Below are 19,081 nucleotides of genomic sequence, written 5' to 3' on the forward strand. Positions count from 1 at the left end.
TCATTTACATAAGTATTTACACCCATGAGTCAATAATTTGTAGAAGCATCTTTAGCAGCGATTATAGCTGTGTGTCTTTCTGGGTAAGTCTAAGAGCTTTCCACTCCTGGATTGTGCAACATTTGCCCATTATTCTTTTCAAAATTCTAAAAGCTCTGTCATATTGGTTGCTGATCATTGCTAGACAACCATTTTCAGGTTTTTCATGTAGATATAAGTCAAAACTTTAACTTCGACACTCAGGAACATTCAATCTTTTTGGTAAGCAACTCGTGTAGAGTTGGTCTTGTGTTTTAGGTTATTGTCCTGCTGAATTTATCTCCCAGTGCCTGGTGGAAAGCAGACAACCAGGTTTTCCTCTAAGAATTTGCCTGTTCTTAGCTCAATTACATTTATTTTTATCCTGATAATCTCCCCAGTCCTTAACATTTACAAGCATACCCATAACATGATGCAGCCACCACTATGCTTGAAAATATGAGGAGTGGTACTCAGTAATGTGTTACATTGGATTTGTCCCAAACTTAACAACACTTTGAGGACAAAAAGTGAATTGCTTTGCCTAATATTTTGCACTATTACTTTAGTGCCTTGTTGCTAACAGGATGCACGTTTTCAAATATTTGTTTCTGTACAGGATTCCTTATTTTCACCTCTGTCAAGTAGGTTAGTATTGTGGAGTAACTACAATGTTGTTGATCCATCCTCAGAGTTGAATGATGTGATAGGAAAAAACTAACTGTTTTAAAGTCACCATTGGCCTCATGGTGAAATCCCTGAGCGGTTTCCTTCCTCTCCGGCAACTGAGTTAGGAAGGACGCCTGTATCTTTGTAGTGACTGGGTGTTTTGATACACCATCCAAAGTGGAATTAATAACTTCACCATGCTCCATGATATTCACTGTCTCCTTTTTTCATTTTTACCCATCTACCATTAGGTGCCCTTCTCGCAAGGCATTGGAAATCCCCCCTGGACTTTGTTTTTGAATTGGTGTTTGAAATTGACTGCTCGAAATTGACTGCTCGACTGAGGGACCATACAGATGATTTTATCTGTGGGGTACAGAGATGAGGTAGTCATAAAAAAATGATGTTAAACACTATTATTGCACAGACAGTGAGTCCATGCAACTTATTATGTGACTTGTTAAGCACATTTTTACTCTTGAACTTATTTAGGTTTGCCATACCAAAGGGGTTGAATACTTATTGACTCAAGACATTTCAGATCCTCATTTTTTTTTTTTTCAAATTTCAAAAAACATAATTCCACTTTGACATGATGGGGTATTGTGTGTAGGCCAGTGACAAAACAATCTCAATTTAATCCATTTTAAATTCAGGTTGTAACACAACTAAATGTGGAAATAGTCAAGGGGTGTGACTACCTTCTGACTGTATACAGGGATGTTGAGGGAGTGATTCATGTATGACCATCATGGAGGAACAGAGAACCAGTTCTTCTTCTCTAGTATAGACTGTCCCGCTGGTTGTACTGTACGTAATAAGCATCTGAGGAATTATAGTGTGTCAGGAACATAAAGATGTTACGTTAACACACACACACACACACACACACACACACACACACACACAAAAGGGTTTCAACCTCAATGTTTGAGCAGTGCAAACATGTACACAATGCACTGCTTTTAATAGCAACAACATTGTCAGTCGCCACCCATTCATACAGTAAATCTAGCATCATATCCATTTCCTTCAACACACAACTGTACACAGTTCCCATGGACATCTAGTACTGTGTTCACAACTCCCTCCATCAGATCCCTGGTTCAACATGATGATTTCTTCATCATTATACAGAACAACATTATATTTCCCATCCATGTCCAGTGCTGTATCGCTTCACCCCTAGGTCCAGGGTTTTTTCTGCATATAAAAGTGTTGGGTGGGTCACCTAAGTGTTTTTGGGCCGCCTATGTCCAAACAGTAAACAAAAAAAACTAAAAAGTAGATCCATTTTGGGTTCCATGTAGAACCCTTTCCACCGTTCTACATGGAACCCAAAAAGGTTCTACATTGAACCAAAAAGGGTTTTACCTGGAACCAAAAAGGGTTCTCCTATGAGGACAGCTAGAGAAAAGGATTCCAAAAGGGTTCTCCAAGAGTGTAGATCCAACCATATAGAAGAGATATAGATTAAGAGGGGGATGTGGAGCAGCATATGACTCTCTGGATGCTTCCCGTTTCAGTGAGGAAGCGTACTCCCATAGCTTATAAACGATGAACAAGTGACTCCAAGCCGTTTCAGTGAGGAAGCGTACTCCCATAGCTTATAAACGATGAACAAGTGACTCCAAGCCAACAACCACAGAGTATTGTTGAAGCATCTTAGGGCTGACCACATTTAGTCGACAGGCTGTTGGTCGAACAAGATTTTTTGGGTCAAGCAGTCGCAAATATATATGTTTTATGGCACACGAGACACCTGTCTGATTCACGCCTGTGTAAGTAGACTAATCCATTGTGGAGGCTGTGGGGATGACACATCAGTCTCACCAGTAGTATATTTTACTGTTATTCCCATCATTTGTAATCTACAATGTTTGTTTGGTTACAGTCATTTCTGTGAAAACCTACAGGAGGGTATCTCTCCAGGAACAGGGTTGGAGTGAAAACCTACAGGAGGGTATCTCTCCAGGAACAGGGTTAGAGTGAAAACCTACAGGAGGGTATCTCTCCAGGAAAAGTGAAAACCTACAGGAGGGTATCTCTCCAGGAACAGGGTTGGAGTGAAAACCTCCAGGAACAGGAGGGGTATCTCTCCAGGAACAGGGTTGGAGTGAAAACCTACAGGAGGCATCTCTCCAGGAACAGGATTGGAGTGAAAACCTACAGGAGGGTATCTCTCCAGGAACAGGGTTGGAGTGAAAACCTACAGGAGGGTATCTCTCCAGGAACAGGGTTGGAGTGAAAACCTACAGGAGGGTATCTCTCCAGGAACAGGGTTGGAGTGAAAACCTACAGGAGGGTATCTCTCCAGGAACAGGGTTGGAGTGAAAACCTACAGGAGGGTATCTCTCCAGGAACAGGGTTGGAGTGAAAACCTACAGGAGGGTATCTCTCCAGGAACAGGGTTGGAGTGAAAACCTACAGGAGGGTATCTCTCCAGGAACAGGGTTGGAGTGAAAACCTACAGGAGGGTATCTCTCCAGGAACAGGGTTGGAGTGCAAAAAATCAGGAACAGGGTTGGAGTGAAAACAGGAGGGTATCTCTCCAGGAACAGGGTTGGAGTGAAAACCTACAGGAGGGCATCTCTCCAGGAACAGGGTTGGTGAAAACCTACAGGAGGGTATCTCTCCAGGAACAGGGTTAGAGTGAAAACCTACAGGAGGGTATCTCTCCAGGAACAGGGTTGCAGTGAAAACCTACAGGAGTGTATCTCTCCAGGAACAGGGTTAGAGTGAAAACCTACAAGAGTGCATCTCTCCAGGAACAGGGTTAGAGTGAAAACCTACAGGAGGGTACACCTCTCCAGGAACAGGGTTAGAGTGGAAACCTACAGGAGGGTACACCTCTCCAGGAACAGGGTTAGAGTGGAAACCTACAGGAGGGTACACCTCTCCAGGAACAGGGTTAGAGTGGAAACCTACAGGAGGGTACACCTCTCCAGGAACAGGGTTAGAGTGGAAACCTACAGGAGGGTACACCTCTCCAGGAACAGGGTTGGAGTGGAAACCTACAGGAGGGTATCTCTCCAGAAACAGAGCTCTGCTTTAAACACTATTGTGCTGACCTGAACTGTCCTCCGCTGGCTCTGATCATTTATTTTCATATGATCCTTTCCAGCACAGCTAAAGAAACGATGGTGGATGTGTAACCAGGCGAGCATGGTACAGCTCGGCTCAGTCATGTGAAAAGGGTCTGAACTTAATATGACCAAAAAAAAGGACTTCAGGCATTAGACTAGATTAGTCATTCATGCTTCTCTTTGTTTCCGTCTGGTGTAACATTAGAGGTCCAGTCATGTCCAGGGGCTATCCCTGACCCTAGTTATGGGTGTCCAGGGGCTATCCCTGACCCTAGTTATGGGTGTCCAGGGGCTATCCCTGACCATAGTTATGGATGTTGGGGGCTTCTGTGACCGTTGGCACGTTCCTTGACTGTAATACTGTGAGTCAAGAAGCACTCCTATACAGCATCCTCAGTGAATATAGTGACAGGACTCTGCCTTCAAATCAAGTCAAATCAACTGTGGTGTGTGTGAGAGGTCATAATATGTGGATGTATCCGATAGAGATCATTCAATTTATTAATACCAGAATAGATCATTCAATTGAATTCGTTATGGTCGATATTTGGTTCCATTACACCTAAACAACGTACAATAAAAAACATTGACACGATCGGCCACTCCACAGGCAAACTACAATATATTATATACACTGCTCAAAAAAATAAAGGGAACACTAAAATAACACATCCTAGATCTGAATGGAGCGAGACATGATGTCCCAGATGTGCTCAATTGGATTCAGGTCTGGGGAACGGGCGGCCCCCCCAAAGAAATGCCACCCCACACCATGACTGACCCACCGCCAAACTGGTCATGCTGGAGGATGTTGCAGGCAGCAGAACGTTCTCCACGGCGTCTCCAGACGTGATGTCTGTCACATGTGCTCAGTGTGAACCTGCTTTCATCTGAAGAGCACAGGGCGCCAGTGGCGAATTTGCCAATCTTGGTGTTCTCTGGCAAATGAAAAACGCCCTGCACAGTGTTGGGCTGTAAGCACAAACCCCAGCCGGGGAAGTCGGGCCCTCATACCACCCTCATGGAGTCAGTTTCTGACCATTTGAGCAGACACATGCGCATTTGTGGCCTGCTGGAGGTCATTTTGCAGGGCTCTGGCAGTGCTCCTCCTTGCACAAAGGCGGAGGTAGCAGTCCTGCTGCTGGGTTGTTTCCCTCCTACGGCCTCATCCACGTCTCCTGATGTACTGGCCTGTCTCCTGGTAGCGCCTCCATGCTCTGGACACTACGCTGACAGACACAGCAAACCTTCTTGCCATAGCTCGCATTGATGTCCCATCCTGGATGAGCTGCACTACCTGAGCCACTTGTGTGGGTTGTAGACTCCATCTCATGCTACCACTAGAGTGAAAGCACCACCAGCATTCAAAAGTGACCAAAAAAAAAATCAGCCAGGAAGCATAGGAACTGAGAAGTGGTCTGTGGTCCCCACCTGCAGAACCACTCCTTTATTGGGGGTCTTGCTAATTGCCTATAATTTCCACCTGTTGTCTATTCCATTTGCACAACAGCATGTGAAATTTATTGTCAATCAGTGTTGGTTCCTAAGTGGACAGTTTGATTTCACAGAAGTGTGATTGACTTGGAGTTACATTGTGTTGTTTAAGTGTTCCCTTTATTTTTTTGAGCAGTGTATTATGTTATTTAAAACACATAGGTCACTAGCCATCATCGTCATAGAGAAAACAGACTACCACATCAAGCTGCTGACATAGAAAATACAGTCTTCATTTTCACACTGACACATTGAAAGCATCTAGCTAATAACATCTCAGTTATGATCCAGCAGTGAGAGATCGCGTTGAGACGGCCCATGTGGATTAACGGCAAAGCCTCCATTGGAGACACAGCATCCTAAATGGCACCATATCCCCTATATAGTGCACTACTTTTGACCAGGGCACATAGGCATTATGTATTGAATAGGGTGCTGTTTAGGAAGCAAACACTGAGGGATCCAGGCACACGGACCACCAGACTCCCAAACTCCATTAGTTATATACTCACATTCTCTGACTTCAACAACACGCTGTTGCAACATATTTCCACACAGACTGCCAGATTTTCTGAGGATATTAGATAGTGTTTTTTCAATTTTTCCATGACATTTGGAATTATTTAGTTTGCACATTGGAGTACATTAAATGTAAAAACACAATGATGGAAGAATTTTTAAAATCTTGTTATGATTTGCTATTAATAATAATAATAATTGTGTGTGATTGTTTGCTGTGGTCCTATCGGTGACTGGTACATAGATTGCTATGATACCTGTTAGCAAATGGAATTAGTCAGTTAATAACAACGCGTTTCCTCTAAACCAACCATTGTACAGTTTGCAGATGGGACATATCGGAGTATTTGGCACAGTATATTGTTCAATATATTACTGTGTTTAAAACAATTCATATACAATTACTAAGGCCTTTACATGAAACTATCCCGTAACTTTCAGTCTTGTCTTTTTTGCTTACTGCAGTTGGTATTCCCAGACGGTCTCCCGTCCCAGTACTAACCAGGCCCGACCCTGAACAGGCACGTTAAGGGTGGTATGGCCACAACATTATTTTTTTAAACCCTTTTTCTCCCTGAATTTGGTCCGTTGGCTCATCTCTACTACTCAATGGGCTTGGGAGAGGAGAAGGTCGAGTCCTGCGTCCTCTGAAACATGACCCGCCTGGCTGTCTAGTTCTTGTCACACTGCTCTCTTAACCTGGATGTCAGCCGCACCAATGTCGGAAAGAACACAGTTCGACTGAGGACCGGAGTCAGCTTGCAGGTGCCCAGCCCAGTCAATGGGAGTCGCTAGAGCACGATGAGCCAAGGAAAACCCACTGGCCAAACCCTCCCCTACCCCAGACGGCGCTGGGCCAATTGTGCACCGTCCTATGGGGCTCCTGGTCATGGCCGGTTGTGGCACAGGATCGAACCCAAGGCTAAACCGGCGCATCTACACTGCTGAGCCTCGTGGTTAGAGCGTTGGGCCAGTAACCGAAAGGTTGCTGGATCGAATCCCTGAGCTGACAAGGTAAAAATGTGTCGTTCTGCCCCTGAACAAGGCAGTTACCCACTGTTCCCCGGTAGGCCGTCATTGTAAATAAGAACTTGTTCTTAACTGGCTTGCCTAGTTAAATAATGCTTCAAAAATAAGCACAAAAATCTGCACGTGGGTTGTTGTCTTAACCCCACCTGGCTTAGTTTCTCATATGCAAGGAGGATTTAGAGACAATGAGGGATTGCTCTACTCCTAAACTATCTCTAGTAAAACACATTCTGTCTATGTAATGCAGTCTTTAACTCATTTGTGAGCTCAAGCCATCTCTGGTGACCATACGCCCAGATTAGCTGCAGGGAACTAGAGTGGAGCCCATGAAAATACAGACACTAGCAGGACAGAAATGTCTTAGTTAAATATGAATTGTTAACCATTAATATCAAATAAACCAGGTAAATACGGAATTTTCTATCACAACTTACAGGAGCAATTAGGGTTAAGTGCCTTGCTCAAGGGCTCGTGGGCAGATTTTTCACCTAATCGGCTCAGAGATTTGAACGAGCGACCTTTCGGTTTTTGACCCAACGCTCTTAACCGCTACTTACCTGTCACTTGTGGCCCTTTAAAACCTTTACCCCTCAAATCGTCTCCACTCCTCCCAGTTGTAAAACCCAGAGGCGCTTCTCCACTCCTCCCAGTTGTAAAACCCAGAGGAGCTTCTCCACTCCTCCCAGTTGTAAAACCCAGAGGAGCTTCTCCACTCCTCCCAGTTGTAAAACCCAGAGGAGCTTCTCCACTCCTCCCAGTTGTAAAACCCAGAGGAGCTTCTCCACTCCTCCCAGTTGTTAAAACCCAGAGGAGCTTTTCCACTCCTCCTCTCAATCAGTAAGTGACAGTAGATCATATCTTAGCCTGGGATGATCAGCTAACGGATGATGTACTTACGCAACATGAACGCACCCAAAACTCCCTCTCCTATCCTACACATGAATTTACTACCGTGTAATAGAAAGTTAATACCCATCTTTAGTCAATGTCCTGTACACTGACTATAAAATTCCTGTAGTAATATTCTACCATACAACAACCTTATATCACCTAGTCTACCATTCCTTCTCATTCTATTCTGCCTGTGGCAGTTGACCTTTCCTGAACCCTCACCTCCTCTACCCTTCATTATATTTCAACTCTCTCTTTCTCCCCTCTTCAACTCTCTCTCCTCCTATCTTCCTCCTCTCCTCTTATTCAACTCCCTCCTACATGATCTCCTCTTCAACTCTCTTCCTCCTCTTCTCCAATCATCTCTCCTCTCTCTCCTTGAGGAGTTCTTGCTGAAACAGCCCATTGAGTTGAATGGAGCAGTGGACTGGCCTGACACTGCTTGAGGAGAGAGTTTGCGCTCCAAGTTTCCCAGCCTCCCTGAGGACAATGCTGTCGTTTGTGGCCACTCGGCTCGGCGCTACAAAGACCACACAGACTACCAGCCAGAGCTGGAGGGGATGTGTGTGTGAAGAGAGAGACAGAGTATGCATACATTGTTGCATGTGTGTGTGCGTCCGTGTGTGTGACTCAGGATTGACTGCTAACACTAGTCTGGTTGACTGAGATCTCACATCAGCCAGCTGTAGAGAGGCCCCAGGAGATACAGTGTGATAGAAGCATGATAGGAGACAGAACAGAGCTGGCGGGCCAAAACTGAAAACACAACACACTGACCGCACCCATCTCCCTCCCAAAATGACGCACACACACACACACACACACACACACACACACACACGATGTACTAAATAACCTTGAAAAGTCACTGACAGCCACGTCATGGCCACTTCAACATCAATACACTGCAACAAAAAACTTCCTTCAACTTTCCTTAATTGAAACCACTACAAACAAATCATACCCTGCTGTAAACACACTGCCAATCAATACAGCCACACACAGCCAATCCACAGCCACGGTCCGGTGAGTCTGGTCCAATAGCGATGAGTCACTGTGTGTCCCCATGGAGACCAGCACAGCTGGTATGTGTCAGGGAAACACCCCTACTGATTAATCTGGATCGGCCCAGTGCCGTTTCCCCCTGGCCCCGTGTGTGTGTGTGTGAAGCCCAACCTGTCAGCTCTCAGGCCAGTGTTTAGCAGATAAACTAACTCTACTGTGTTTTCAGCATTCTATGGCTCTGAGGTCACTACTAGAGATAAAGAGTGAGATAATGGCCATCTGCAGACGCCCTAACATACAACAACCCCCCCCAACACTCACTTTCAAAAACCTGATATCACTTACATACCTGTCAAATCACCACAATTTCAACCCGTCACTTTGGCCAAGCCTCAAGATCCATATGGACTACCACCCGTCCACTGGGTTTCTACAACTCTCTGTCTCACTCACACACAGACACACAGTCACTTTGGCCAAGCCACATCTAGAATCTCCCTCCACATGCTTTTTACATTTTCTACAAATGAAAACCTCCTGGACGTACAGGTTTTTACCAGGCTCTTAAATTCAACTCCAACCAAGACACATGTGAGGGAGACGTTCTATCAGTGGAGAGAGGTTGTGTGGGCAGAGAGCCAGACTGCATATCTGTCCTTTAGAGGAATCGACACCGGTAGAGAGGATCCAGGCTGCTTGCATCTGTCCATTAGTTTGCTCCAGAGAGAGAGAGCGAGAGTGAGAGAAGAGACAGAGAGAGAGAGAGAGAGACTGTTTGCTCTACTCCACAGAGAGAGATAAGACACTGGGTAAAGCCAGATGATTAGAGCAGAGGAGGAGAGGATGCCAAGCTACAGCAGCACTACCAACACCACAGCAGCACTACCAACTACCAACACCACAGCAGCACCACCAACTCCCAACACCACATGCAGTGCCTTCAAAGTATTCACATCCTTTGACTTCATTTTAAATGGATTAAATTAAGATTTATTTGTCTCTGGCCTAAAAAAAACTTAATGTCAAAGTGGAATTGTGTTGATCAAAACTTGTATAAATTAATTACAAAATGAAAAAGCTGAAATGTCTTGATTCAACCCCTTTGTTATGGCAAGCCTAAATAAGTTCAGGAGTCAAATGTTTTAAAACAAATCTCAGAATAAGTTGCACGGACTCACTCTGTGTGCAATAATAGTGTTGAACATGATTTTTAATGACTACCTCATCCCTGTACCCCACACATACAGATAATTGTAAGGTCCCTCAGTCAGGAGCAATGAACTTTAAACAAATATTCGACCACAAAGACCAAAGAAAGGCACCTATTGGTAGACAATAAACGTTTGTTTTTTAAAAGAGCAGAGTCACTACATAGATACAGACGTTCTAACTCAGTTGCCGGAGAGGAAGAAAACTGCTCAGGGATTTCAGTCAATGGTGACTAATGTCTGTGATGGGGAAAACTGGGGATGGATAAACCACATTGTAGTTACTCTACAATACTAACCTAATTGACAGAGTGAAAAGAAGAAAGCCTGTACAGAATATTACAAAACATGCATCATGTTTGCAACAAGGCGCTAAAGTAATACTGCAAAAAATGTGGCAAAGCAATTCACTTTTTGTCTTGAATAGTGGTGGTTGTATCATGTTATGGGTATGCTTGTAATCGTTAAGGACTGGGGAGATTTTCAGGATAAAAAAAGAAACTGAATGGAGCTAAGCACAGGCAAAATCCTAGAGGAAAATCTGGTTCACTCTGCTGTCCACCAAGAAGACAGTGAATGTTACGGTTTTGACTTAAATCTACTTGAAAATCTATGGCAAGACCTGAAAATAGTTGTCTAGCAATGATCAACAACCAATTTGACAGAGTTTGAAGAATTTAGAAAATAATAAAATGGGCAAATGAATCACAATCCAGGAGTGGAAAGCTCTTAGACTTACCCAGAAAGACTCTCAGCTGTAATCGCTGCCAAAGATGATTCTAAAAAGTACTGACTCATGGGTGTGAATACTTATGCAAATTAGATATATTTCTAAATTTCATTTAATACATTTGCAAACATTTCCAAAAACATCTTTTCACTTTGTCATTATGGAGTATTGTGTGTAGATGGGTGAGAAAAGCTAAATTGTATACATTTTGAATTCAGGCTGTAACATAACAAAATATGGAATAAGTTCAGGGATTTGAATACTTTCTGAAGGCACTGTACATCTTACTGTACATTGTGAGAGACTGATATACTTGGGATTGCTTTAAATTCCGGGGAATCACATGGGTAACCACTGAGCGGTCTTTAAACATGACCAGATGGAGCGGTAGTAACGATTATATCATAATAACAAGGTGCATGACATCATTACTGCGAGAAGTCCTGCCGATCAGGAAGTGGAGTGTGGAGTCAGTGTGGAGCGTGTTAGACTTACAGCTGAGTGTTTCACGTGGGTCTGGGGAGGAGAAGAGGTTTAAATGGCAGCCCAGGGAGCTCTGTGCGTGTGTGTTTTTTTGGTATTACTATCTTTGTGGGGACAATAAGTTCTCACAAGGATAATAAAACAAGGAAAGTTCAGACAAGTGTGGAAATGTATTGGTCCCCACAAGAAAAAAGGCCATTTTAGGTTAAGTTTAGGGTTCTGGAGAACATGATTTTGAATGGGAATAAATGTTTTGGTCCCCACAAGGATAGTAAAACAAACATGTGATATGTGTGTGTAGGTTTAAATGGTGGCCCAGGGAGCTAGCAAGGTCTCTTTACTGGCCTACACACTGGTCTAGTACAGCTAGCATAGCTCGTCTTACCAGGGTGAATGACAGAGGGAGAGAAAGAGAGGAACAACTGGACCTTGCATGGTTGGTACTGAACCCTTCACATCCACCCATCCGGTCCTGTAAAAGGTTTACGAGTCATGCAGCTTTTTCTCTCTATTCAGTCTCTCCTTTTCCCCTCCTCCGGTCCTCCTTTCAGGGGTAATGGGTGTACCTCTCTGGGCTGACGCCCTCACAACCCCTTGGAATGCCTGGTCCTCTGTCTCTCTGTGCTGTGTGTACCCCTGGCCTAGACATTAGTCACATCAGACTGCCTTGGAGGAATGGAATAAATTAACCACATGGAAACGCATAGAGAGGGGGGAGAGAGAAAGACATTTGGCCTCAATTCTCTATTTCACTCCAACACCATTGTTAACTTGCATCATCACACAAGTATTTTAACACGAAAACAGGACCAGCCCACAAATAAGAATTTGTCATTTTCAGATTTTGTCTCTTCAGATATTGCTATCGAGGCAAGATAACAGACAGAAAAAGCACTATGAAATGATTAACTAGCTCAAAGTGACAAAGTCAAATCCCCTTTCCATTGTGGTGTAATGTATAAATGCAGTATAAGGAGCTTAGCCAGAGAGATTAGCAGCCTCACTTAACTGCAAATCCTAAATATGGACGACACACCACGCAGACAGACGACGCACCAAGCAGACAGACGACGCACCAAGCAGACAGACGACGCACCTAGCAGACAGACTATGTCCACGGACAATTAAAACGGTGAAAGCTCTACATGCAAGCCGTCACATTCCATAAGAAAGCAATTGACTTGCCTAGTTAAAGAAAGGTTAAAGACTGTAGTTTTATCTTTGAATCAACCAATGAAAACGGAGATAGCAACCTTGACAAAGCTTATAAAACACCCCTCCTCCTCCCCTCCCCCTCATCCTCCTCCTTACCCTCCTCCTTCTCCCTCGGTCTAGTCGGTTTAGAGCATCTTTGTTCATTCAGTTCCTACTCTGGCAGGTTGCCAAGTCCCAGGCAGACACTATATGCCCAGGTCAGACCCAGGCCAGACCCAGGCAGACACTATATGCCCAGGCCAGACCCAGGCCAGACACTATATGCCCAGGCCAGACACTATATGCCCAGGCCAGACCCAGGCCAGACACTATATGCCCAGGCCAGACACTATATGCCCAGGCCAGACCCAGGCCAGACACTATATGCCCAGGCCAGACCCAGGCCAGACACTATATGCCCAGGCCAGACCCAGGCCAGACACTATATGCCCAGGTCAGACCCAGGCCAGACCCAGGCAGACACTATATGCCCAGGCCAGACCCAGGCCAGACACTATATGCCCAGGTCAGACCCAGGCCAGACACTATATGCCCAGGTCAGACCCAGGCCAGACCCAGGCCAGACACTATATGCCCAGGCCAGACCCAGGCCAGACACTATATGCCCAGGCCAGACCCAGGCCAGACACTATATGCCCAGGCCAGACCCAGGCCAGACACTATATGCCCAGGCCAGACACTATATGCCCAGGCCAGACCCAGGCCAGACACTATATGCCCAGGCCAGACACTATATGCCCAGGCCAGACCCAGGCCAGACACTGCCCAGGTCAGACCCAGGCCAGACACTATATGCCCAGGCCAGACCCCAGACACTATATGCCCAGGCCAGACACTATATGCCCAGGCCAGACACTATATGCCCAGGCCAGACACTATATGCCCAGGTCAGACCCAGGCCAGACACTATATGCCCAGGTCAGACCCAGGCCAGACCCAGGCCAGACACTATATGCCCAGGCCAGACACTATATGCCCAGGCCAGACACTATATGCCCAGGCCAGACACATACCCAGGCCAGACCCAGGCCAGACACTATATGCCCAGGCCAGACCCAGGCCAGACACTATATGCCCCCCAGGCCAGACACTATATGCCCAGGCCAGACACTATATGCCCAGGCCAGACACTATAGGCCAGACCCAGGCCAGCCCAGGCCAGACACTATACCCAGGCCAGACACTATATGCCCAGGCCAGACCCAGGCCAGACACTATATGCCCAGGCCAGACACTATATGCCCAGGCCAGACCCAGGCCATGCCCAGGCCAGACACTATATGCCCAGGCCAGACCCAGGCCAGACACTATATGCCCAGGCCAGACACTATATGCCCAGGCCAGACCCAGGCCAGACACTATATGCCCAGGCCAGACACTATATGCCCAGGCCAGACCCAGGCCAGACACTATATGCCCAGGCCAGACACTATATGCCCAGGCCAGACCCAGGCCAGACCCAGGCCATGCCCAGGCCAGACCCAGGCCAGACCCTATATGCCCAGGCCAGACCCAGGCCAGACCCAGGCCCTATATGCCCAGGCCAGACCCCTATATGCCCAGGCCAGACCCAGGCCAGACACCTATATGCCCAGGCCAGACCCAGGCCAGACCCTATATGCCCAGGCCAGACCCTATATGCCCAGGCCAGACCCAGGACCCAGACCCTATATGCCCAGGCCAGACCCTATATGCCCAGGCCAGACCCTAGGCCAGGCCAGACCCAGGCCAGACCCTATATGCCCAGGCCAGACCCTATATGCCCAGGCCAGACCCAGGCCAGACCCTATATGCCCAGGCCAGACCCTATATGCCCAGGCCAGACCCAGGCCAGACCCTATATGCCCAGGCCAGACCCAGGCCAGACCCTATATGCCCAGGCCAGACCCAGGCCAGACCCTATATGCCCAGGCCAGACCCAGGCCAGACCCTATATGCCCAGGCCAGACCCTATATGCCCAGGCCAGACCCTATATGCCCAGGCCAGACCCTATGCCCAGGCCAGACCCAGGCCAGACCCTATATGCCCAGGCCAGACCCAGGCCAGACCCTATATGCCCAGGCCAGACCCTATATGCCCAGGCCAGACCCTATATGCCCAGGCCAGACCCAGGCCAGACCCTATATGCCCAGGCCAGACCCTATATGCCCAGGCCAGACCCTATATATGCCCAGGCCAGACCCAGGCCAGACCCTATATGCCCAGGCCAGACCCAGGCCAGACCCTATATGCCCAGGCCAGACCCAGGCCAGACCCTATATGCCCAGGCCAGACCCAGGCCAGACCCTATATGCCCAGGCCAGACCCAGGCCAGACCCTATATGCCCAGGCCAGACCCAGGCCAGACCCTATATGCCCAGGCCAGACCCAGGCCAGACCCTATATGCCCAGGCCAGACCCTATATGCCCAGGCCAGACCCTATATGCCCAGGCCAGACCCTATATGCCCAGGCCAGACCCTATATGCCCAGGCCAGACCCAGGCCAGGCCCCTATATGCCCAGGCCAGACCCAGGCCAGACCCTATATGCCCAGGCCAGACCCAGGCCAGACCCTATATGCCCAGGCCAGACCCAGGCCAGACCCTATATGCCCAGGCCAGACCCAGGCCAGACCCTATATGCCCAGGCCAGACCCAGGCCAGACCCTATATGCCCAGGCCAGACCCAGGCCAGACCCTATATGCCCAGGCCAGACCCAGGCCAGACCCAGGCCCTATATGCCCAGGCCAGACCCAGGCCATATGCCCAGGCCAGGCCAGACCCAGGCCAGACCCTGGCCAGACCCTATATGCCCAGGCCAGGCCAGACCCCCTATATGCCCAGGCCAGACCCAGGCCAGACCCTATGCCCAGGCCCAGGCCAGACCCTATATGCCCAGGCCAGACCCTGGCCATGCCCAGGCCAGACCCTATATGCCCAGGCCAGAGGCCCAGGCCAGACCCTGCCCAGGCCAGACCCTATATGCCCTGGCCAGACCCTATATGCCCAGGCCAGACCCCCTATATGCCCAGGCCAGACCCAGGCCAGACCCTATATGCCCAGGCCAGACCCTATATGCCCAGGCCAGACCCAGGCCAGACCCTATATGCCCAGGCCAGACCCAGGCCAGACCCTATATGCCCAGGCCAGACCCAGGCCAGACCCTATATGCCCAGGCCAGACCCAGGCCAGACCCTATATGACCCAGGCCAGACCCTATATGCCCAGGCCAGACCCTATATGCCCAGGCCAGACCCAGGCCAGACCCTATATGCCCAGGCCAGACCCTATATGCCCAGGCCAGACCCTATATGCCCAGGCCAGACCCAGGCCAGACCCTATATGCCCAGGCCAGACCCAGGCCAGACCCTATGCCCAGGCCAGACCCAGGCCATATGCCCAGGCCAGACCCAGGCCAGACCCTATATGCCCAGGCCAGACCCCAGGCCAGACCCAGGCCAGACCCTATATGCCCAGGCCAGACCCAGGCCAGACCCCCAGGCCAGATGCCCCCAGACCCTATATGCCCAGGCCAGACCCAGGCCAGACCCTATACCCAGGCCAGACCCAGGCCAGACCCTATATGCCCAGGCCAGACCCAGGCCAGACCCTATATGCCCAGGCCAGACCCAGGCCAGACCCTATATGCCCAGGCCAGACCCAGGCCAGACCCTATATGCCCAGGCCAGACCCAGGCCAGACCCTATATGCCCAGGCCAGACCCAGGCCAGGCCAGGGGAAAGCAATGCTGACTGCTTGCTGACGTGTCTCATTATGTGTCAAACACGTTCCCTGGATAATAATGTTGACAGGCCAACCTAGGCATTATCATCATGACTAAAGCTTATTGTCATGACCTCGATACACAGTTCAGAAACTGATGAGGAGGCTCATGCCATGTAGCATAAATAGTAGTGAAGCTGTCCTCTGAAGAGGGGTGGTGCTGTTAGGACCATAAACAACACGACAGGTTGGTACGTCAAGGAAAACGTCTAGACCAGACTGAGCCGGCGAAAAATGATGAGGAGATGAAGAAATGTTAAACAAATTAGATGACATAGGAGAGGCATGGTCAGGCCCTCTTCAACCACAGACGGGGGAGGAGAGGAACAAGGGAGGAAGAGGGGAGAGAGACAGACTGTAAACTGAACATTTTAGGGAGACAAAACCAGTCACTATTTCCCATGTAGGATAACTTCCAAAAGCAGTAAAACATCTTGTGGTGTGTGTGTGTGTGTGTGTGTGTGTGTGCAACCACAGTAAAACGTCTCACCAGACAGGCACAGAGTGACCACCAACAGACAAATCAAAGCCATATCATTTGTTAGTTCAGCATTTCCAAAATAAGCAAGTGGCAACCCAGAGTGACCGTTTCTTTTTGAGAACGTCTGTGGCACGGTGGAGAAAGATGTCCATGCAGAATAATGCTTAGCCTACTGCACATGACGCACTTGAGACAACAGCAAGGTCTTTTCATTAAAACACGTAACAAGTCTACACTGAATGTGATACATGAACTGGGGTTGTTGATACAACCCACTGGCGCTGCTACACAATAAGTCAGCGGAAGAGTGACGTTCATGCATGTAAATAAATATATATCTCACCTCTCTGGAGAGATGACTTCCTCGTCCGGTCAAATCGTAAACACCGTTTCCTCACCTGGAGAAAACACAAAACAGACAGACTTATTCATCTTCTGTCTTACCGACTTAACGAGCTCACCAACCAGAAAGCTTTTTAACGTGTCTGGAACAAAGCACTTTAAGAACAGCAGACTTCTTAATAATTAGTCACAGAGAGACGTATCTATTTGGTTTAAAACACAACTCTGCTATTACAATACATGCTTTTGAGGCCTGGTCTGCATAGATAGACAGAATTTGAGTCCAAAGTGACACCCTATTCTCTGTTATAGTGCACTATTTCTGACCAGACCCCTATAGGCCCTGGACAAAAGAAGTGCATAGGGTGCATTTGGGACTCATGCAGAGGCCTCAGGTAAAAACACAGTTTAGATATGAAAGTATTAAATGAAAAGGTGGGCCTCTTGTAAAACAGCACCCAGCCTTCTGATCTTTTAAAAGGAGGATTGGAATGCACTTATTACACATCAAAGTCATCGTAACGACATCCCTCACATACACAAATCATCAGCACAAACCAGCCTATTTCACAGCACAACATTTAGCTGGTGATCTTTTAAATTTAGCTGGTGGAGGTACATTGTGAATGCATTTAACACATCAAAGTCATTTAGCTGGTGGTCAGGGGCCCACATCCTCTCCATCACAGCACAAACCTCTCATTTAGCTGGTGGTCAGGGGCCCAGTGTACAGGGTGTGTAACCTCTCATTTAGGGGTGGTCAGGGGCCCAAAGCAAGCTGGTGGTCAGGGGCCCAAGGGTGTGTAACCTCTCATTTAGCTGGTGGTCAGGGGCCCAGTGTCTATTTCACAGTAACCTCTCATTTAGCTGGTGGTCAGGGGCCCAGTGTACAGGGTGTGTAACCTCTCATTTAGCTGGTGGTCAGGGGCCCAGTGTACAGGGTGTGTAACCTCTCATTTAGCTGGTGGTCAGGGGCCCAGTGTACAGGGTGTGTAACCTCTCATTTAGCTGGTGGTCAGGGGCCCAGTGTACAGGGTGTGTAACCTCTCATTTAGCTGCTGGTGGCCAGGGGCCCATTTAGTGGTCAGGGGCCCAGGGTGTGTAACCTCTCATTTAGCTGGTGGTCAGGGGCCCAGTGTACAGGGGGTGTGTAACCTCTCATTTAGCTGGTGGTCAGGGGCCCAGTGTACAGGGTGTGTAACCTCTCATTTAGCTTGGTCAGGGGCCCTGTGTGTAACCTCTCATTTAGCTGGTGGTCAGGGGCCCAGTGTGTGTAACCTCTCATTTAGCTGCTGGTCAGGGGCCCAGTGTGTGTAACCTCTCATTTAGCTGGTGGTCAGGGGCCCAGTGTGTGTAACCTCTCATTTAGCTGGTGGTCAGGGGCCCAGTGTGTGTAACCTCTCATTTAACCTAACCTCATTTAGCTGGTGGTCAGGGGCCCCAGGGTGTGTAACCTCTCATTTAGCTGGTGGTCAGGGGCCCAGTGTGTGTAACCTCTCATTTAGCTCAGGGGCCCAGTGTGGTAACCTCTCATTTAGCTGGTGGTCAGGGGCCCAGTGTGTGTAACCTCTCATTTAGCTGCTGGTCAGGGGCCCAGTGTGTGTAACCTCTCATTTAAGGGGCCCCAGGGTGTGTAACCTCTCATTTAGCTGGTGGCCAGGGGCCCAGTGTACAGGGTGTGTAACCTCTCATTTAGCTGGTGGTCAGGGCCCAGTGTACAGGGTGTGTAACCTCTCATTTAGCTGGTGGTCAGGGGCCCAGTGTACAGGGTGTGTAACCTCTCATTTAGCTGGTGGCCAGGGGCCCAGTGTACAGGGTGTGTAACCTCTCATTTAGCTGGTGGCCAGGGGCCCAGTGTACAGGGTGTGTAACCTCTCATTTAGCTGGTGGCCAGGGGCCCAGTGTACAGGGTGTGTAACCTCTCTTGGCCAGGGGCCCCAGGGTGTGTAAGTTCTGGTGGTCAGGGGCCCAGTGTACAGGGTGTGTAACCTCTCATTTAGCTGGTGGTCAGGGGCCCAGTGTACAGGGTGTGTAACCTCTCATTTAGCTGGTGGTCAGGGGCCCAGTGTACAGGGTGTGTAACCTCTCATTTAGCTGGTGGCCAGGGGCCCAGTGTACAGGGTGTGTAACCTCTCATTTAGCTGGTG

General features: G+C 48.4%; 1 protein-coding gene across 2 annotated transcripts in view; it reads right to left on the bottom strand.

The window, feature by feature from the left end:
• The window catches only part of add3a (adducin 3 (gamma) a), a 154,914-nt gene that overhangs the window by 107,342 nt on the left and 28,491 nt on the right, over nucleotides 1-19,081 (bottom strand). For both annotated transcript variants that reach the window (XM_042304537.1, XM_042304534.1), the window contains exon 2: nucleotides 16,936-16,990. The gene's annotated coding sequence lies outside the window, so the exon portion shown is untranslated. The remainder of the gene's footprint in view (nucleotides 1-16,935; nucleotides 16,991-19,081) is intronic.

Source organism: Oncorhynchus tshawytscha, linkage group LG02, assembly GCF_018296145.1.
Source record: "Oncorhynchus tshawytscha isolate Ot180627B linkage group LG02, Otsh_v2.0, whole genome shotgun sequence".
NCBI lineage: Eukaryota > Metazoa > Chordata > Actinopteri > Salmoniformes > Salmonidae > Oncorhynchus > Oncorhynchus tshawytscha.